Below are 18,503 nucleotides of genomic sequence, written 5' to 3' on the forward strand. Positions count from 1 at the left end.
TTCGCATCATGAACTAGCGAACCGTTGGAGTACGCAATGCCTACAGCTGGTTTTAAAGGTTATGTTAGCACTGCAAGAATAATTACCATATCTTTGTGAGAACGATAACCACGTATCTAAACGTTTTCCTTATATGTCGAATACCTCTCGAGAGAATTTACGGCGTGGAATGGCTTTTGTCTAGAGGCCAAAAATAAGGCATGATCTATAAAAAGGGTTGGGGTACAATTGAGGCTACTGCCGGCATTCATAAACGGGAAGGTGCCTCCCTTTTTTCGTAGAGGTAGGGGAAAAACACAAATAGTACAGCTGTTGCGCTATTCAAATTATTCCGCAAAGTAATTTACTGTCATGGTTTTGTAAAGCTGGTCAAACTAACATGTGAGAGGACACCAAAGAGCTGCTGCCTCATTTTCCCAAACTTAATTATGGGTAAGATGCGAGCGGAAGTTCCAGATAATTTAATGAAAAAGTGCATTTTTGGCTTCCACCCAACACTTTCCGCGTTGGCGTCCGGGTTCCGAGTCTCTCTCATTGGTCCATTTCTGCTAGACTACGTCGATGCGAGCGCTGCTTTGAAATTTTATCCTGAACAAAGTTTGCGGTGCCTGGTATTCTAATTGGGCGGCAGCGGACCTCAAATATGCAGAGATGCTGCTTTCAGCTAAGATATTTTGGGGCTTCTACATTGAGTCAATGGCCCTGAATGAAGCAGTATTCCCCACCTTGGTTTCTGTCAATTTTCACTTCAAAGGCTGTAGTTGGTAACATGGCTGCTTAACAATCGACCGATATTACAGGCGTCTGATAGGTTTTAAACTAGGAAGCTACGTCAATACCTCACTTTCTGAGAAGAAGGTAGGCATTACCATGCTCAACCTTCCGCCTTACCCTCTTTCTCAGCTTTTCTCCTTGTGCTCGCATGGTTACAGCGCCTCCGACGCTCAGCCCAAAAACACGCGCTTCAGAGCTGCGCTATAAAACACGGATGGAAATGTGCGATCATTAAGTATAGTAAAAGACGTGCACAGGCAGGAGGTCTCCTGATGGCCCCTGGGAAAAGTGCTCGTAAACGATCAAAGGACTGCACCCAGATCCTTCGTGCTGTTTGCTTGCACTGTCGAAGCAACTGCTGCCTTGCATTGTTGTCGGCCTGGTAAAACATTATAAGATGAAATGGGTCAAGGGTAAGATCGAAGCGAGGTCACGCGGCCACTGTTTACACACAAGAGGACGTCGTTCAACTTTCTTGTGCCAACGTTGCAGCGTCTTGTCCTCGCGACAAAGCCTTGGTTCTTGCTTAGAAACCGATCACGATCTCTGTTTTGTTCTTTGTTTATTGTGGCTGACAAGGCCGACGAAGATGAAGTGGCCATAGCAGGACACGAAGCCCTGTTTTTTTTGACATTATAGGAAGAAACATTAGAATGCCTCCCCCCCCCCCCCCCCCCCCCCCACACACACACACACACACAAAATCAGGATGCGCGCAATGGGGAGCAAGATCCGAAAAGGGGGAGTACACGGAATGCACATAGTGCTTTTCTTTGCTGTTGTTGGCTACGTCCGCTCGCGGCGGATGCGCTCGTAGGGTATCTCTTGTAGGGATGTAGTGCGCTCTCCATACATGGACGCAGGACGGTTTACAGCGTCCTCTTCTCTTCCTTCCGTGCCCTTCATTGCAGGGCTGAGCAGTTGCCGCTCTTGATGAGCTTTCTTATGGCGAGCGATGCGGTTGTATCTTTGCAATGTGCCTCCTCAGGGAAGTTAACAGACACTATTTACATCTTCCTGCTTGATGTTTTTGCCGGGGAATAATTTTGTTGCTGCTTTAAGTTTCGGTGCACTAGCGCCCTCTGTTCGCGAGCAAACTGTACTTCAGGGAGCGCTGCAAACGCTGGAAAAATTGGGCAACATGGTATGCTGATGGAAATTCATCGGTAGCTTCATTAGGAAAATAATGTTTTACTAGTCAATGTGTATATGACTTCTGTGAAGTAGTGATTGGAATGGTTTAGAGTTGGAATTGCAATAAAACGCGAATATCATTCTTCAAGAATAAATGCCCTTTTGAATTTGGGGTCAACACTGGCGTCATTAATTTGTTTACTGTGGTATTTGATGATGATGATATCTTTGACATTGAATGGTATTGGAATCTAGCTTGAAAACAAAGAGGGCCATCTGGTGTGTTTCACATAAAAGTGAATGTTTCACATAGAAGTGAAAGCTACTGTGGCGATTTCTGTGCGTTGTAACAAAAATAATCCACGCATGGTGCATACGTGACCATGCTTATCCTTCCAAACAACAAAATTGTTTCTGAGAGCTAGCGCATTATAGCATTGCTATGGTTGTGTTGCGAAAAACCTCTGTAAAAATAATAAAAAAGACAATCGGCAGAGTCATTTAAGACAGGTTATGTGTGAGGTTGCCAAACTATTATTATCCCTGGATGAATTGACACCCACTCACACACGCACACACTCGTATCACACCACCCGGAACGCTGTGTTACGAACGGTTGCATCTAGTTTTGATATAAAATTGGCTTTTCACAATTTTTCATTTTTTTTTCTTCCTGAAAACCGAGACTTTGGCTCTTTCAGTCTCCGCTTATGTTTCCTCGGCAGCAAAGGAAGCGTTTATAGATGATAAATCTGTAATAAAATGACACTTGTCTTGCCGCCGTCGATTCAAACCCGCGACCTCAAGAGCGACAACACTCGGTGATCATTGCTGGGAAGTGAATGGAGGTTTCCCTAGCTGCTGGGATCTGCGGACAAAAAAAAAGTAATCTTGGCACCACCACGGTTTCCTTATAAAATCGGCATGTGGTGGCGGCATCTGTATTTGGTTTTAACGCGATAGCGTTAAATGCCGCGTTCACTATAAAATTCAGTGTCTGCGTTGCCGGCGTCGGTGTTGTGAGCAAAAAATCACGGTAATGAGCCTGGCAGGTGGACCAGCTAGGTCATGGGACCTTGCGACGTTATCACAACTTGCCCACGGTGGCACGTCGCTCGGGAAGAGCAACCTGTGTTTTACACGGCCCAGCGCTGGGAGCACCTGCCATTGCGGGGGAGTGGCGCATTGCTTAACCGCTGCACCTTCTGCATATGTGGGAATTGAGTCATTAAGCCATCTCTTCACAACCTTAAGCCGGAGCTTAAGTGCCCTCTCCAATTTTTTTTATGTTCTTTCTCACGTACGTTCGATTTGTTAGAAAACAGAATCTTTGCCATTAGAACGAGGGATTCTAAAAATACACGCCAACTTCAATTTTTTTTTCACTGTCCCTTCAAGAGGTTTTTGATAGTGAATAATAAACGCAGTTATAAAACAGCAAAAGGGTAGTTAGGATGGAGCTGATTTTTGTCAACATTGTACAGGGTCAGCCACGCTTAGCGGGAACACGGCTCTGCTTGTCCCATCCCGTGTAGAGTGTCATTGCATCTAACGCGTTCGTGAATCACCGCAGAGTGGTGCATGAGAAGAGAGACCACGACGTGATGCTTTGTGTCATCTGCCCCTTAGCACGAGTTGGCTACCGGCTTGGTCGCAATGGAGCTCCACAAGCGTATAGCCACGCGGAGCGGTATTCACGCTCAGTGTCACTGACCCTGTACATCGTGATACTGAATTTTAAGAAAATTTTGTTCTTGTTTTTTTTTCACTCTGCTTTTTAAAAAGCATAAAAACAGCCTGGAAAGCCATCCCGCCCCCTGCTCCTTATCTCAGATGTTTTTGCTTTTCTAAGTTTCTTGTATGTGATTTTCGTCAGTCGAGAGTATTTGTAGGCAGTTGGGATAGGGCTTTGGAAATTGGCCATACACATACAGACCTGTAAACCGACTTGACCAAGCATAGCTCTTTTTCTGCCGCGAAATAAGTGAACAACAAAAAGATAGGATTTAAGGTAGTTAAGTCAAGTAGAAGTGCGAAAGCATGCGTTTAGCCTGGCTGGCTCATGGCTTTGCTCTGCTGGGTCGTCTGATATTAGACTCAGGTTAAGCTCTGTGTTCGAGGTTAAGCTGATCTAAACTGTTCGCGTCGCAAATTAAAGGGGATGAAGATGATGTGCAATGCACAGAGCGAGAGTGCGTTGCAGTTTAACACGAGACGTGATCAGCTGCGGCGATTGCACAGGGCTCTCGTGCAGTGGCCAGCGAAGCTGATCTGTTCGCGCCGCCGCTTGTTCGAATTCCACTCGCGGCAATATTTATTTCTGCACACTCAAGTTCACGCAAGCCACAAGATTCTTGGATATGTTTGACCCCATGAAGTAGTTCTTGCGCTCATAAGCAACCAAACGCCGTGGCCTGTTCTGTGAAGCTTGCGCCTTATCGTCCTATCCAAAACCATCTTTCCGTCCCAGTGCCACTGCAAAGTTGTTGCACGAACTTGCGACAGACTAAAGCTCCTTATCTGACGACCTACTGCTTCGAAGAACCTTGGCACGCGCTCACCAAAAAGCAGAGACCTACATGGTGTCTTTCAGAGCTACCCGGCGTCCTTTGTGCGTGCGGCGTCTCTCGCTTTACTGCGGAAGCGTTTTACGACATCCGGTGTTCCGTGCGTAACTTACGGGCATGTCGCTGACACAGGCTCGTTAGGAGCTCGTCGCCTCCTGAACGCCGGTTTTGAAACGGCAGCACTGCCACTTATCCACAACGGCGCAGTTTTCTTCATTCCTCCCTGCGGCTGACAGTGAACCTTTTTCGAGGAAGCATTCAGTGGCTTCACGTCTGACTAGAAATGCACTGATGCTCTAGAGACGTACGCACTGACGATGCACGCACGGTGAAATGGGCGCGTGCTTATAAGAACTATTCGCAAAATAATACTATTTCCTCTCCAACGGAATGATACGAAAAGATCAAACGAAAACCAAACGCAAGACGGTAATTGGATGTTTGCTCAGAAAGGGCATTCTGCTCGGAAATGAAACTGGCGAACCTTTTTCACCGCCACGATATTATATTTGGCTTTCTTGTATTTGCAGAGCTCCTTGCGACTTCCAGCTGGTCTTACACTTTCAAGGCCTTTTGCGAAAAGACGTTAACAGGCTGAGAAAATTGGCTTCAGCAGTTATCACTCTACGGGGACAATCATATAGCTGACAAAAGGCTCGGTAGTCATGGTAAGGCACTACCGAGCAGGAAAAAGGGAGGATTCGCTATTCGCTTCCCTTTGTTTGGCTATGGTTGTTCTTTTCTGTCTTGTCCAGTTTGTATTACAGGATGTTGCAGTATTCGCGCTAACCACGCATATATGCCGTTCAAGTGAGCTCCGTGCGATATTTAATGATGTCACCGACCAGTTTGTAGTCTTCATTTCTGTGATACTTCTGCACGTATGGGGATTTTCCACGTACGTATGCTTAGCCAAGCGAGAATAGCATGATGGGGAAGTTCTTCTTGGAAGAAACAAGCGCTGTCATAATGCGCGCTCTCCTCTTTGCCGCTTCTGTACCCTTCATTTCTAATCATCATCATCATCATCATCATCATCATCATCATCATCATCATCATCATCATCATCATCATCATCAGCCTGTCTACGTCCACTGCAAGGCAAAGGCCTCCCCAATGTCTCTCCAATTAACCTAGTCCTTTGGCAGCTGCGGCCATCCCTACAAACTTCTTAATCTCATGCACCCCCCATCTGCCTCCCTTCTATCTCCATTGTATTCGCCTATGCACTCATTTCACGATAAAGGGATCTACAGCGGGTGCTAAAGGAAAATTGGCAGCCGTGCTGGTTCCACTTCTTCTGGGCTGTGTCTAATTTCAATCTGTGCCTATTCTGTTGTTGCTATTTTCTCCCATTTTCTCTCTCTAGACGCACAGTAACTAACTGCACTGGGCCGACAGTAGCAACTGCGCAACAAATTACAGACAATTCATGTCATCGCCAAGCCAGCTTGTTTATTTGTTTACATTGGCCCACTTGTTTCTTCCATTGGACGAAATTGCTGCCACTTCGTGTGTTGACGTATTCAGGGAAGAATGGTGAGAGAAAAGCCAGCAGTGACCGTTGTCCATGGCTTATTTGATTTGCCCTCGCCTCGCGTGCTCCAGTGAGCACTGCGGTTGTTTCCTTTTCTCTTTGTTCTACTTTGCTTCATGCCTGTTTACCTTTTGTTCCAAGACGCGGCTTCCAATTTGAGCAAAATAAATATAGGCGAGGTTCGTTAATCAACTAAGCAGTATTATTTTAGTTCTCAAACGATCGGAACGATGGTAAAGGCCAGTCATGAGTGTTTAGACTTGTGGAGCTGTCTTCCCAAGCATCCATAACCAAAAGGTGTCATCTAAGAATACTTGAATCCCTCCTCTACCTTCCGAATACTGTGGTTCGTTGCATTTGAAGATTTTCGACACTTTGAAATGTCTATCGCTGACCAGTAGGTATTGTATAAATAATTTTTCTATTCCGGATTAGAAACAGCCGGTTCTCTTATATTGACTAGGTTTTGGCTGTTCTTATTATTCAATAGCAATTTCCACCGATTCGTTTCGTAGTTCATTTTTGTTTTCTTCGCAGTTTTTCTTGATATTGAGCATATGCCCTACAATACAGAATGCGGACTTTCGGAACAAAAAAAGTTGATGTACACAACTTTTTTTTTATCGGGCTGCTCCTAACTAGCAGTGTATTACGGCATTTAAGAAAGTTATCTAGAAAAAAAAACGGATGCGTGATTCTACATATGCTTCACTTTCGTAAAATTTTGTTTCTAAACACATGCCAGGTGACGAACATAACTGCGAGGGGAACAGAACTGATAAAATGAATGCGAGAATTTTTTTTAAACATCCTTTCGGTAGTTGTCGCGTAGAATGCCTTCGAAAACTTTAGTGCTCTTTTGCATTTATAAGTAGCAGATTCAATGTTTATTTGACAGTTTAGGCGCCTGGTAATTTTCGTTCATTGATGCCGTCTCAGATTGAGTTAGCAGCACACGCTCAGGCATTGATGAACGGACACAATGGAAACAAATGGATATCAATGAAGCACATGCTCTTTAAATAACTGAAATATTCGTTGAAATTCTTTATTTAAAATCTGCACGATACTTCCGGGCTAGACAATCACCTGTATTTTCTGGGTGCAAAGACATGTAGGCGCTATATTGCCTCAGACGTGCGGGATAGTCGGTACGACAAGACTATAGTAGCCACCACACAAAAAACCAAGCTGAGGACAATACTTACGCTTGCTAATACTTCGGTATGACTAAGTCCTTTTGTTTGTCTTCGTACATTTGTTCTGGGCTGTCATGCACTCGCACCCATTTCGCCGGTCACTAACATCCCGACTTGCTACAGGAGAACGTGTTCAAATGCTTCAAGTGCCAGAAAAACTCTGGAGCGTTTCTGTAACCGCTCTGTCATAAAAAAAAGCAAAGAAGATGCGGCTAAGTGCTTAAAATCGTGGCACAATATATTACGCACTGTAAATGTCGGCGAGGGTTCGACAGAACATTGTCTCACGAGGTCCCAGGAAACATAGCGATCGTATGGGCTGCTGAACCCGGCGTTGCCAGTACAATTAATGTAATGGAATCCCCTAAGCTGGAGAGCATTTCAATTTAGCGTGGAATTATTTGTTAGCATCCCATAAACTCAGCCATACGATACCGAAGAAAGAAATGTACAGATATATATTATTTTTTTTTGCAGTCATCCGGGTACACTGAAGTGGACGCTACTGAGTAACTGCTTCCTTAACGAAACTCCTGGTTTGAAATCCGAATCTTGCAGTCTACGCGGCCAGTTGGGTTTGAGACGTCGAACAGCTCTGGACAAAATAATGGAATAGGAAAGAATTTCACGTGGTTCTGTTCTTGCACATTGTGCTACAAATAAGTGTTCAGCTACTGCTTCCTACTATTTGTGTTTACACATTAAAAACAATTAAAAACACTTTACTACAGATGAGAACATTGCAGCTGCTTCTTTTAGTTGATTTTCTGTTCGCTGTTCTCTTTCCTTCGTCTAACCCATAGGCACCGTCGAACTGTAATTGTCCTCTAGACACTCCCATGACCTGCTTTAAGAAGTCTGGCATCAAGAAGTCGCTCTCGCTGCTATCTTGCCTCCTGCAGAAAGCAAGCAAGTTGAATTTACTCGATCGGACAAAAGTTTAGAGCTTTCGTCCCCCGCATAAAATTTTTGGAAACGGATCTTCTAGGTTGGCATATGACGTTTTTAAAAAAAATAAGTTAGAGCAAAACGAGTCACTGAGAGCTTTGTAGAAAACTCTAGAGACTGAACTGCTTTTCCTCGTGAAACAACGTTAAATTTTGGCAGCGTTTTCATTCCAGCTGACTAGGATTATATCGTATAGCACACACGAAAGAGGAATTGTTTTGAAGAACTTCGGACGACTAACTGCGACGCGCTAGAAGAGACCGCACATATGTCTTCTGCTTCTAAAAAGATACCAGCATCTAGGTACCGGCAAAGGTATGCTTAGCAGCAACGCTATGGTTTACAGTGAGAAGCTGCATTGCAGTGCAGGCGTTTAAAAGGTACGGCCAAGCTAAGGTTATTATTGAGTTTTATGCTCCTTAAAATGTGGGCGTCATTTGTTGAATTACTGTTTGGCACGGGATGAAAATGGTAAAACGTACATTGGGAATTAATTTTTGTTTCTTAATGTGCAAGCCTGTTGTGAAATTAAGCCCTTAGCTTTGTATGATTATTTAAAGAATTCTGGAAAAGCATGTACCAACACGCCCAACTCACCGTATTTAAAGAATGTTTTTTTTTTTTTCAGAGATCGTATGCCTCTTTTTTTCTTCCTATTATAAACCCTGCACAACTCTCAGGCACTTTGCTGCTGTCAGAGATAGTTTAAAAACTCATCACGGGCTAATTGCTTAGGATTGCTCTGAAATATGTTAGAGAAAAGAAAAGAAATGGGAAGGAAAAAAAACAAAGCAAGAATGAAGGTTGGATGAATAGGCGGTTGCATTCAGCTCTTTTATTTCAGGTCTAGGCTTGCAAATTCACACCAGTCCAGCAGATGTTCAGCATGCTCACAGCAGTCGCCGACAGTGATCTCAGGCTATTTCTGCCGCTTAGTGTCATAGAAGCTGCGTACTACTCATGAATATTGTTCCTGCTTTATCTGCGGGTTTCACTTGACATCGCGCCATGATATAATTCTGCTGCTGTTCGTGCGTTTATGACCGAAACATGCGTCTGTTAAGTAAGCGTAAGCTGGGTTACTTTCCTTTCGTTCGTTTGTTTCTCTCTTTTTTTTTAGCACTGCCATCCAGAGTGACAGACGCTAATGATGACATCGCGTGGTTGAAACAGCGTCTTTTTTGGAGTAAAAACAAAAGAAAGAAAGAATATACAATGAACCCCGTGTCATCTTTCCGCTATCTTAGAAGAAAAAAAAATCGTTTACGCGTGTCATAACCTAAACAAAAAGAAACATACAGAAATATACCGATGCAACAAAGCCTGCTCTTCTCAAAGCGCACAAATCGCCGGTAGCCTCCGCGCGACCCAGCATCATTAGCCACAGCTGGAATCTAATCTCTCGCCATCCTTTGACGCGGGACGGGTGCAAAAAATAAATGAGGTGCATCCGTCTTGCAGATATGACTTTTTGCGTGAGTTGCAGAGAGCAGTGAAAAAGCACGACACGTACACCACTAGTTTTTTTTTGTATTCATTCCTGCATAGACAGAACCCCATTTAAATCTCGTCCGCAGGTAGAAAAGCCGGATTCCTCCTGTATTTCGTCCCTATTATCACGCCTATTTTTTTTGAAGCTTTATAAAAAAAATCTGTGCATGCAGTGTCAACATTGCACTGATTTACATTTTTTCCTTGTAGAATGCGCACACAGGGGCATTATTTTGGTGCTTTTAAGCATATGGGTCGGTGCATGCTTTCTCATTGAACTTCACTTAAATAAAAAATAACCAGCGCAATCATTGAAAGTAAAGGAACACGCATTATCGCTTTATTAGCACACAATACTCGTGCATCGTTAATCAGTTACACTGCTGTAATAATTGAACAGAATCTGACGAAGGGCCTGCTAACGAGTGCGAGCTAAACTGAGACCTAGCCTGTGGAACAGGGACCGATTTCTGTTGCAAAGTAATACATAAATAATTCCTCTAAGCCGTATGTTTTTTCCTGGACAAAACATCCATTAGAGCATGCGTGAAGAGAAGAAAAAAATTGACCAACAATCATTAGGGGCCAACATTTGTGAGTATTCTTCACCAGTTCATTTATTTTGACTTTTTGTCAATGATGAAGATGTACTTTGGTGCAGTTACTCGGCGAACAACATTTCCTTGCTCGTTATCACCGAGTGACGACGCAGGAGGCAGTTGCCAAGGATAAAGGAAGAAAAGAAATAATCGAGAAATGACCCGTTTCTGCCGTTTCTCTTGAAGACCATTCACCATCGGCAGGAAATAGTTGAGCCATCTAGCTTGCTCAGCACAATTTTTTGAGAACTTGGCTCTTTCTAACAAACTAGAGTTTAAATATTTGGAAGCCTCTACATTAGTTCGAGAGAGAAAAGAAACAATAAAAGCCGAAAAAAATTCCAGCCACATAAAAAAGCACTGCTTTTATTCTCCTCAAAATCGCACTCAGTCTCTGCGCCCGGGCATTCAGTCTTCAGTACACTGCAACTAAACGAATGGCGCAATACTTACATGATACATACCCGGAAAAATAAGATACGAAGGAAAGGAATTAAAAAGAGATATATGTAGACATGTAGATGCTCTGCAGTAGAACGCAATAGCTAGTGAAGATTTGTGAGGAAAACATGCAGTTCTTCCCGCACTCGCCACAAGGGAAAATGAAGTTTGGTGCGATAGAAAAATAAATAAAACAGACATCTACCATTGCATAAATAACTGGTGCATGTATATTGTCAGTACGCAAGCCAGACACAAGAAACCATACGCGGGGCGTTTGAAAGCGCATTTCACGTTGTTTACGCGAATATTAACATGCTGTTTACTTGAAAGGTTCACTTTAAGGACGATAGCATTCTGTGTAATATAACCGACGTCCGAAACAGAACACGCATGCGCAATATGAAGGCTAATTTAACGTATTAGAATTGTGCCGATAGGGATAACAGCCAGAACTATAACAGTGAAAGGCTTCTATAGCACATTAGGAACAGTAACCTGAAAAAAGTGAGATGTGAAGCAATAAACAGATAATAGAAAAAAGCAAGCCAGCCTGAAGAATAAAGAACATGTTCATGACGCGGTCGTGACGTTAGCTTGAAAGTGTGCGTGCCAAACCACAGACAACAGCTCAGAAAACAAAAGGAAACTTATCAAGGACGCAGCTTCAGCTATAAAAAAACGCAGCAGGAGAAAAAAAAGTGATTTACTCGGAACGGTTCGTTTATTGCGGGAGGTGGTCCAATTGTGCAGTTGTGTCTTCACGGTCTTGGAGCAGGAAACCGCCGCCGAGTTTTTGTGTTAGTCACTCGGCTACGTCTTGGCAGTGGAGCGTCCGTTAGCTTTCTCTGCTCCCTACTTGTCGGACGTCCCTCGAGGAAGATTAAATGCCCGCCGTGGTGCAGACGTAATAAAGGGGCTTTCTAGACCATTATGTTCTGTAGGGATGGCGACCGAGTGGTTAGGCTTGTGTACGCAATCATATATATGCTGGAGACAATCACAATCTATGTTTGCGTTCTCTGTGCTCTAGACTGACGTTTCAGAACCCACAGGCGCAGTCTATGGCACAGGCTGGATCATAGTTATAGCTCCGAAAAACGGCACTACGTAAAGAGCAACTTCAAGGTACCCCTAGTAATTGGCGATGTCCAAAGAGCAGATAGGAAGAAAAAAAACAAGATTCCAAGAAGCTGCTCAGGTAAAAGCTTGGAACATATCTCCATGCGGCTGTGCCGACTTGTTGCCTGTCTACTAACGCAGCAGGAAGCTTCACTTGCTGTCCTGCCTTGAATGTTAAATTCACTCTTTTGTGGTGCGGAGGATTTTCTGGTACCATTGCCCATATTGTTGTACAGAGTTTGATGTCTCACAGCGGCAAGCGAAACCCAAATTTTAATAAAGAAACGGAAAAGAGCATGTCAAGGACCAGCATTTGTGTCTCATCGTTTCGCTATGAAATGCGTCGCTTGTCAGCTTTATTTCAATGCGTTTTTGCCCCAGCGGACCATTCGAATAATCCCTTGCCCTTCAGGAAGGTTCTCACAGAAATCCACGTAACTGCTGTAGCCTTCAGAAGCCTCGTGCATTTTTTGACGTTTCTGCCGCTTTTATTTTGTTCGGCTGCGATTCAAGATAACTTAATAGTTTACTTTTGTTTATTCAGATGAAAGAAGAAGCAAGAATACACCATGTCACCCTTCGATTTTTTGTGCGGCGAAGATGTTTTTAATTAAAACGGAAAAGTGAGAAAGAAATTAGGAACATAACAGGAGTGATGGTGAGTACTAATGTAGTTGTTTGCACGAATACTACTACTCAACTTGTTAGCAAAACCTTGTGGAAGAGCTGAATGCACCACAAGCAAATTTCCACTTACACCACTGGTTGCTCATACGGAGAAGAGCACAAAGACAAATACTGAGAGCTAGAGTTAGGAATGTTTATAAACTGCCCGTCTAGTGTTTCAAGAACGACATAGGCGCTCAGAGTAGCCAGTTTTCTATGCGACTGTGATTCGTCTGGCTATGAACAAGCAAGAAACCTTTCTTTCTCCTTCTACATACGTCTCTCCTCCACCTTCATAAATTTGGGACTGGCATCCCGTGGCTGACATCCACCCGTGAATCGACCCACGCTAATCTAGGTCTGATTCTTCCCATAGCTATGCGCTCTGGTGGCGCGCGTGCTCATACGGCCCGCCAGCTTGTGCGCGCAATCCTTCAGCCAGGGATAGTATATCAGGCACAATTTCAACGTCTGATCTGCAGACAGTGGGACTCCCTTGAAGTTATCAATCGTGAGGTTATGCGCGCCATAACATATCTGCCTCGTTTAACACCCATACCGGTGCTACAGGAGTTCTCCCAACTTAATACACTCAGTGATCTCATCAATCAACGGTTGGAAAACATAGCTCGAAAACAGTCTCTGCAACTTCATCGTTCAAAGACACTTCCTCCGTTGTCACATTGACAGCTCACAGACAATAGTTTCACTGTTTCCTGTCGATATCTGCTGCTAATCTGCCATAAGGGTGCATACTGTACACCGATGCATTGCATACCACAGAGCGGGGAGTTGGTGCTTTGTATAGTCCCTCCCATCCACATCTTAACTCCCTTGCGGCATGTGCCGCGGATACGTGCACCCCCCTGGCATTGAAACTTCAAGCCATTTACAGTGTCATTGCACGCTTCCGCTCGTTCTCCCATTCAGTGCAGGTCATCTTTACACCGTTCTTCCTTGTTGCCTTTAAAAAACTTAAGGCTGTTCGACGCCCATTTCAGATTACATAATGAATTCGTCTGCTCTGCGCAAAGTACCCATGTCCTGTGCGCATACACTGGATTCGCGGTCAGGCTCACGCTCCGCATACCATTCCAGCGGATGCTATGACACACCTTGACACATCAGACGACCCGCCATCATCCCTTCTTCCCCGATGTCCGATTCACAAGTTCCGCGCCAGCGACCACGCGCTCTAATTTCTCCTTGTTCGCACCATCTCTCCCATCGTCTTACTAGGCAGGATTTGGGCAGGGGCGGCTATGACCCCATGTGTGCATCATCGGTGGCGCGAAAAAGATCTGCCAGCAAGTGACAGGTGCCCTCAATGTGGCGCTGCGCCGGACATTTGTGATTATATTGATATCACTTATTGTAATCGCAGACTCTCCTGCGTGTGAGAATTGTGGGTGCAATGAAACAACAGAACACCTTCTTTGTGACTGCCCTCGGTTTCAGCTTGAGCGTGTCCTCCTGGCTGCAACACTCTGCCGCTTAGATCCTCCTCCGGTTACAGAAACCAAAATTCTGAGTCCTTGCAGTAAACGTTCATAGGAGAGGAAAGTTGTGAAGGCACTTCTCAAGTTCTTAAAGAACCCAGGACTGGGTGCAAAGTTGTGAATTATCAGTGTGTGCCCTGTGTACCCTTGAAATAACGGCCAACGGACATGTGGAAAAGTGATGTCCCTTTGCTCTCTCCCTTTTCTCCGTTCCCCTTCCCACGTGTAGGGTAGCATACCGGGCGTTGTCTAGTTAACCTCCCTGCCTTTCCGTTCGTCTTTTTTTCTCTCTCTCTCTCTTGACATCACTTATATCGCACAAGGCTAGCCCACCGCCTTCCCTCTCCCAACTCCTCCTACCCATCTTTAGATCTATCCTTCTCTCTTAATCTATTTTTGAGGAGTCGCGAGGCTTCTCGCGATACGTCCACGTCTATGCGAAGCACGTGTGACCTGCGCAGTTGAGTCAGCGGCCGAAAAGCCCGTCTCTGAGGAGGATACTGGTCACCGTGTAATAAGCACGATCGCAACGCCAGTGACGAGAGCGCAATTAGGATCGGGTCACAATTGAATTAGCTGACATTCGATACATGCTTCTCCCGCCCCTCTATTCTGAGCGAGCTATGAAAGGCAGACCCGACTGTTTTGTTCGTTCGCTTCTCATCTGATTTTAATTCAGGTCAACAGTTACGAAACGTTCGCGATTTCTTTTTCAATGTGTGCAGTTCACAAAGCCTCATTTTGCATAATTAATTCAGAAGACGAGCTGTTTGATGATCACTTCTTTGCTGGACAGTCAGAAAGCTGGAAGCAGCATATGCTCTTGAAACTTGAAAAGACTTTTTCAGCCTCGTTTATTTCAGAACCATTTCGTTTTTACCGAACAGAAGCGCTAAAAAAGAAAGAAAATGCAGAAAAAAAAAACTAGCACAATCCGACAATTTGCCCGTCTCTCCTTTCACCGTTTTATATAGACAGGGCCAAAGAAGCCTCCCGAAAAAAAAAAGCGAGGTGCAGTGAGCTGCGAGGACTTACGTAAAACGTGCTGCCGGTGTATTGTAGTCGCTCTCGTAGTAAGTGCGTAGAAGCGCTCTCTCCTTACATCTGACTTTTGCAACACAGTGGAAAAAAGCGTCAATGCTAGGTGATTATGTTCATATATCTAGCGAGAAGCAAATTAGTCACGACTTGCGATAGGGCGGCGATTTTTAAGGCGAAAGCCTTTTAATGACTCATACTCTCGGTCGAGATCCTGTCCGTCCGTTACATCGTCAATCGGAACTCACGACAACGAAAGTGACGGCCCACCGTCCGTCCGTCCGTTACGCTCTTTAACTCGGTAAGAAAAAAATTTTTTTGCAAGATTAAGTTCGAATCACCATCCTTCCGTTCCGCAGCCGAGCGTGCTCCGTTCCGCAGCCGAGCGTGCTAACAACTACGCTACTCCCTGCCAACGCATGTTTTGTTCTCCTTGTCTAGGACGCTAGAGAGTGTTTGCGGAAAGTCGTCAAATTAGACGGATGCCTCCCAAACGCCCTCCAGTGCCTCCAGCATTTAAGATTAAAAAACAATTGTGCATTTAGCATCTTAACCACACATCAGCGACACAAGCAGCAACACCACGCTAAAGGCTTTCATCTCACCGCACTTTAGGTTAACAAAGTGCCCCCCTGAATTTTTGGGAGCGATGATTTCTTTTATGTCTTTCTTATTGCGCGTTATTTGTTGCGCTTTGCCCAGGAAGGTAACATAAGTCGCAGCTACAGTCTGTTATGGTTTGTTTTCAATGTTGCAACCGCTGGCTTCTTTCCAGAAACGGTGCTTTCTACTAAATAACCTCCTCCTTCCACTGCGTGTAAGCTTCTTCGCGATGGAGGGAAAAGGTGCAGAAACAAACACAGGAGAACTCAGCCTACGGCTCCGTGTGGAAATGCACGTGAGAGGTTGTACCATGTTAGCACGATCACTTAATGGAGAGAACTGTACTGAGGTGCGCAGTTCGCAACGCTGGTATGTTGTTTTTCTGCGGCTGTGGATTCATTTGGCTGAAAATTGTTCAGTGAGGTGCATTTGCACTTATGTTAACTTTCATGAAATCGTTCCGCAACGCACACCTCCAAGGGTTGGAAGACTATTCGCATGCAGAGTAGTGCACTCAATTCGTAAGCGTGTTGCAGCTCGCGCCCTCTTAGATTTATTGTCGGTCTTGCTAACTCCTTACATTTTTTGTCGTCTCTATCGTGAGGACTGGACACACTTGTGTAGGACTCCAAGAAGACTCTCTGTCTCTAAACAAACTTGAGCGTATTTAGCACCGTCTGAGCTTATTTAGGACTCTCTTAGCACTGCTTTGTGCTATGATAGTCCGGTTACAATGCAAATAAATGAAAAGCGTCCGATATTCGCTTTATTACCTACGAAGGGGAACTTTCAACAGTTTTCGCTATGCAATTCGATTGTTTAAGAAAGATCAGAGTTATTGTTGGTCCAGGCAGAAGAAGATATCGATTTTTAGAACGTCCTAGTAATATTATGCTGGATTTTTAATATTATGCACTGCAGGCAACAAAAAATAGGTACCTAACACAAAACTGAAACACTTTTTTTGAAGGCACCAGCATTCTAGTGTGCTCGTCATTTCAGAGTTGCTAAGTTAGAGAAAAAAATTTACACTGCATTTCGAATCTCATTTCTCCATCGTGCGCTGCAAAAAAAGAAAGAAACAAAACAAAAAGACACAGAAGCACTGCGAATTCTGTTCCCTCTTTATGCTCTCTAAAACCCCTGATGCAGGGGTACGTTGCTATCGCAACTAGCGAAAGGAGCCTAATGGCAGTGGATTGATTCCTGCGCATTTGGAATGGCATCGACGTTTCGAGCTTTCACGTGCAACTTGAGCCTCTAATACGTTTATTTTTGCTGAGTTTATCTTAAAGCTGTCTGGATCGAAAAGCACTTTCTTGGAGATGCATAGGTACATAGATGCCTGTAGCTTCCAGGGCACAAATTGCCTTCAAGGATGTTTAGGAATGTCAAAGGAATGTCAATGGTAGCTCCTTAGACATTGTGTTTCAACAAGTTTTCTTCGCTTCTGAAAATGGCAAATTTCCTTGAAGTGCTATGCAAAACATAGTGGCAAAAGACAAGGCGGATAATTTACTATAGGCTTGAAGGCGCCAACAATAGGCTGTCTTAGCACAAACGTTTCGGGTACTAGAAAGGCTTAAAAGCTCCATTGAAGCATTCGTACTCTTTTGAGCATTCCTGGTAGTTTAAGTGTGGGGGTCTGGCAATAATTGATGAATTACTTCGACGTTAAATGTTATAAAAGAGGAACTTTCATTTTTGATAATGTCTGATTTGTGAACAACATTTTTATGCATACAATTTTCTGCTCAGGAGGCAAGCAACCTTAACCACAGTTACAAGTCACCCCAAAAAATCGCTGTGCTAAGGCTAAGCTGCCTTAACCGGCACTTAAAAGGATCGGCCTACAAGTTTATGAACAAAAAAAGACACATTAAGCTCCTATTATGCGTTTAGAGCACGGACTTATCAAGAGAGCAGAAGCATGTTTTTTTCCTTTTATCACCCCCGCCTGTTAAACTATTTTGAAAATAGATTACACTTTATTTTATTGTTTACTTAAAGATAGCCTTTGAGAATTTTTTTACATAAAATTACGAAGGAGAAGTACCTTTTCAGAAAAAACAAGGCAAAGTATGAATACTGTCTTTGACTATGAGAAAAAAGGCAATGGCTTCATTGATAAGCTGAGCGCGTGGTATCAAGGTTTATAAGGTCTTTGCTCTTTTTATCCGACTTTACAGGGAGTCACAAAAAAGAGTAGTACAACGAGTTCTAAGGATTTAATACGAGCCTTCTTTATCCTCGCACGGATCAGCCTTTTCCACAAGATGTGGCTCAATCTGGGGAGTGCTCTAAAGATCGTCTACTAACCACAAAACTGGTTGAAAACAAACGGCCGTAGGCAACGGAAACCAGAGGCGCTTTCAGGAGGAGATATCTGCATCTACGAAATTGTAAGTGTGTGCTTGACAGCTGCCGCCACCTGTTGCTGAGATGAACTAAACATGCGGAGATACGGTAACGGTTTGTTTTTACCACTGGAGCTATAAGAGAGGCGCGCATGTGCCGAAGGGCGATGTGAAAAAGGCGGATTGAGTGTGATTCCACAGTACATAAGCTCTAATCACGATAAGGAAGGAGGTGAGAGCAAACAAGACGCTGCTCAGTTTGTTAGGCGTTTCATAAGTTTTACTTAATGGTCGCCACCGGCATAAGTGCCGAGCAATTGTTTCATCTTTGTTCGTGTTTCTAACGCAAACAGCGGTTCTCAGTACAGCACTGGACTGTGATTCGTTAGTAAGATGGATGAGAGGAAACGGAATAGAAGACTAATGTCGAAGACATATCCTAAATGTCTTCTGTATAAGACCAAATATAGTGTAATTATGGTGTAACTACCATGTACTGTCGTGTAATACTCTAACCTTGGCGAAGAA

The sequence above is a fragment of the Amblyomma americanum genome, chromosome 7 (assembly GCF_052857255.1).
Source record: "Amblyomma americanum isolate KBUSLIRL-KWMA chromosome 7, ASM5285725v1, whole genome shotgun sequence".
Taxonomy (NCBI): domain Eukaryota; kingdom Metazoa; phylum Arthropoda; class Arachnida; order Ixodida; family Ixodidae; genus Amblyomma; species Amblyomma americanum.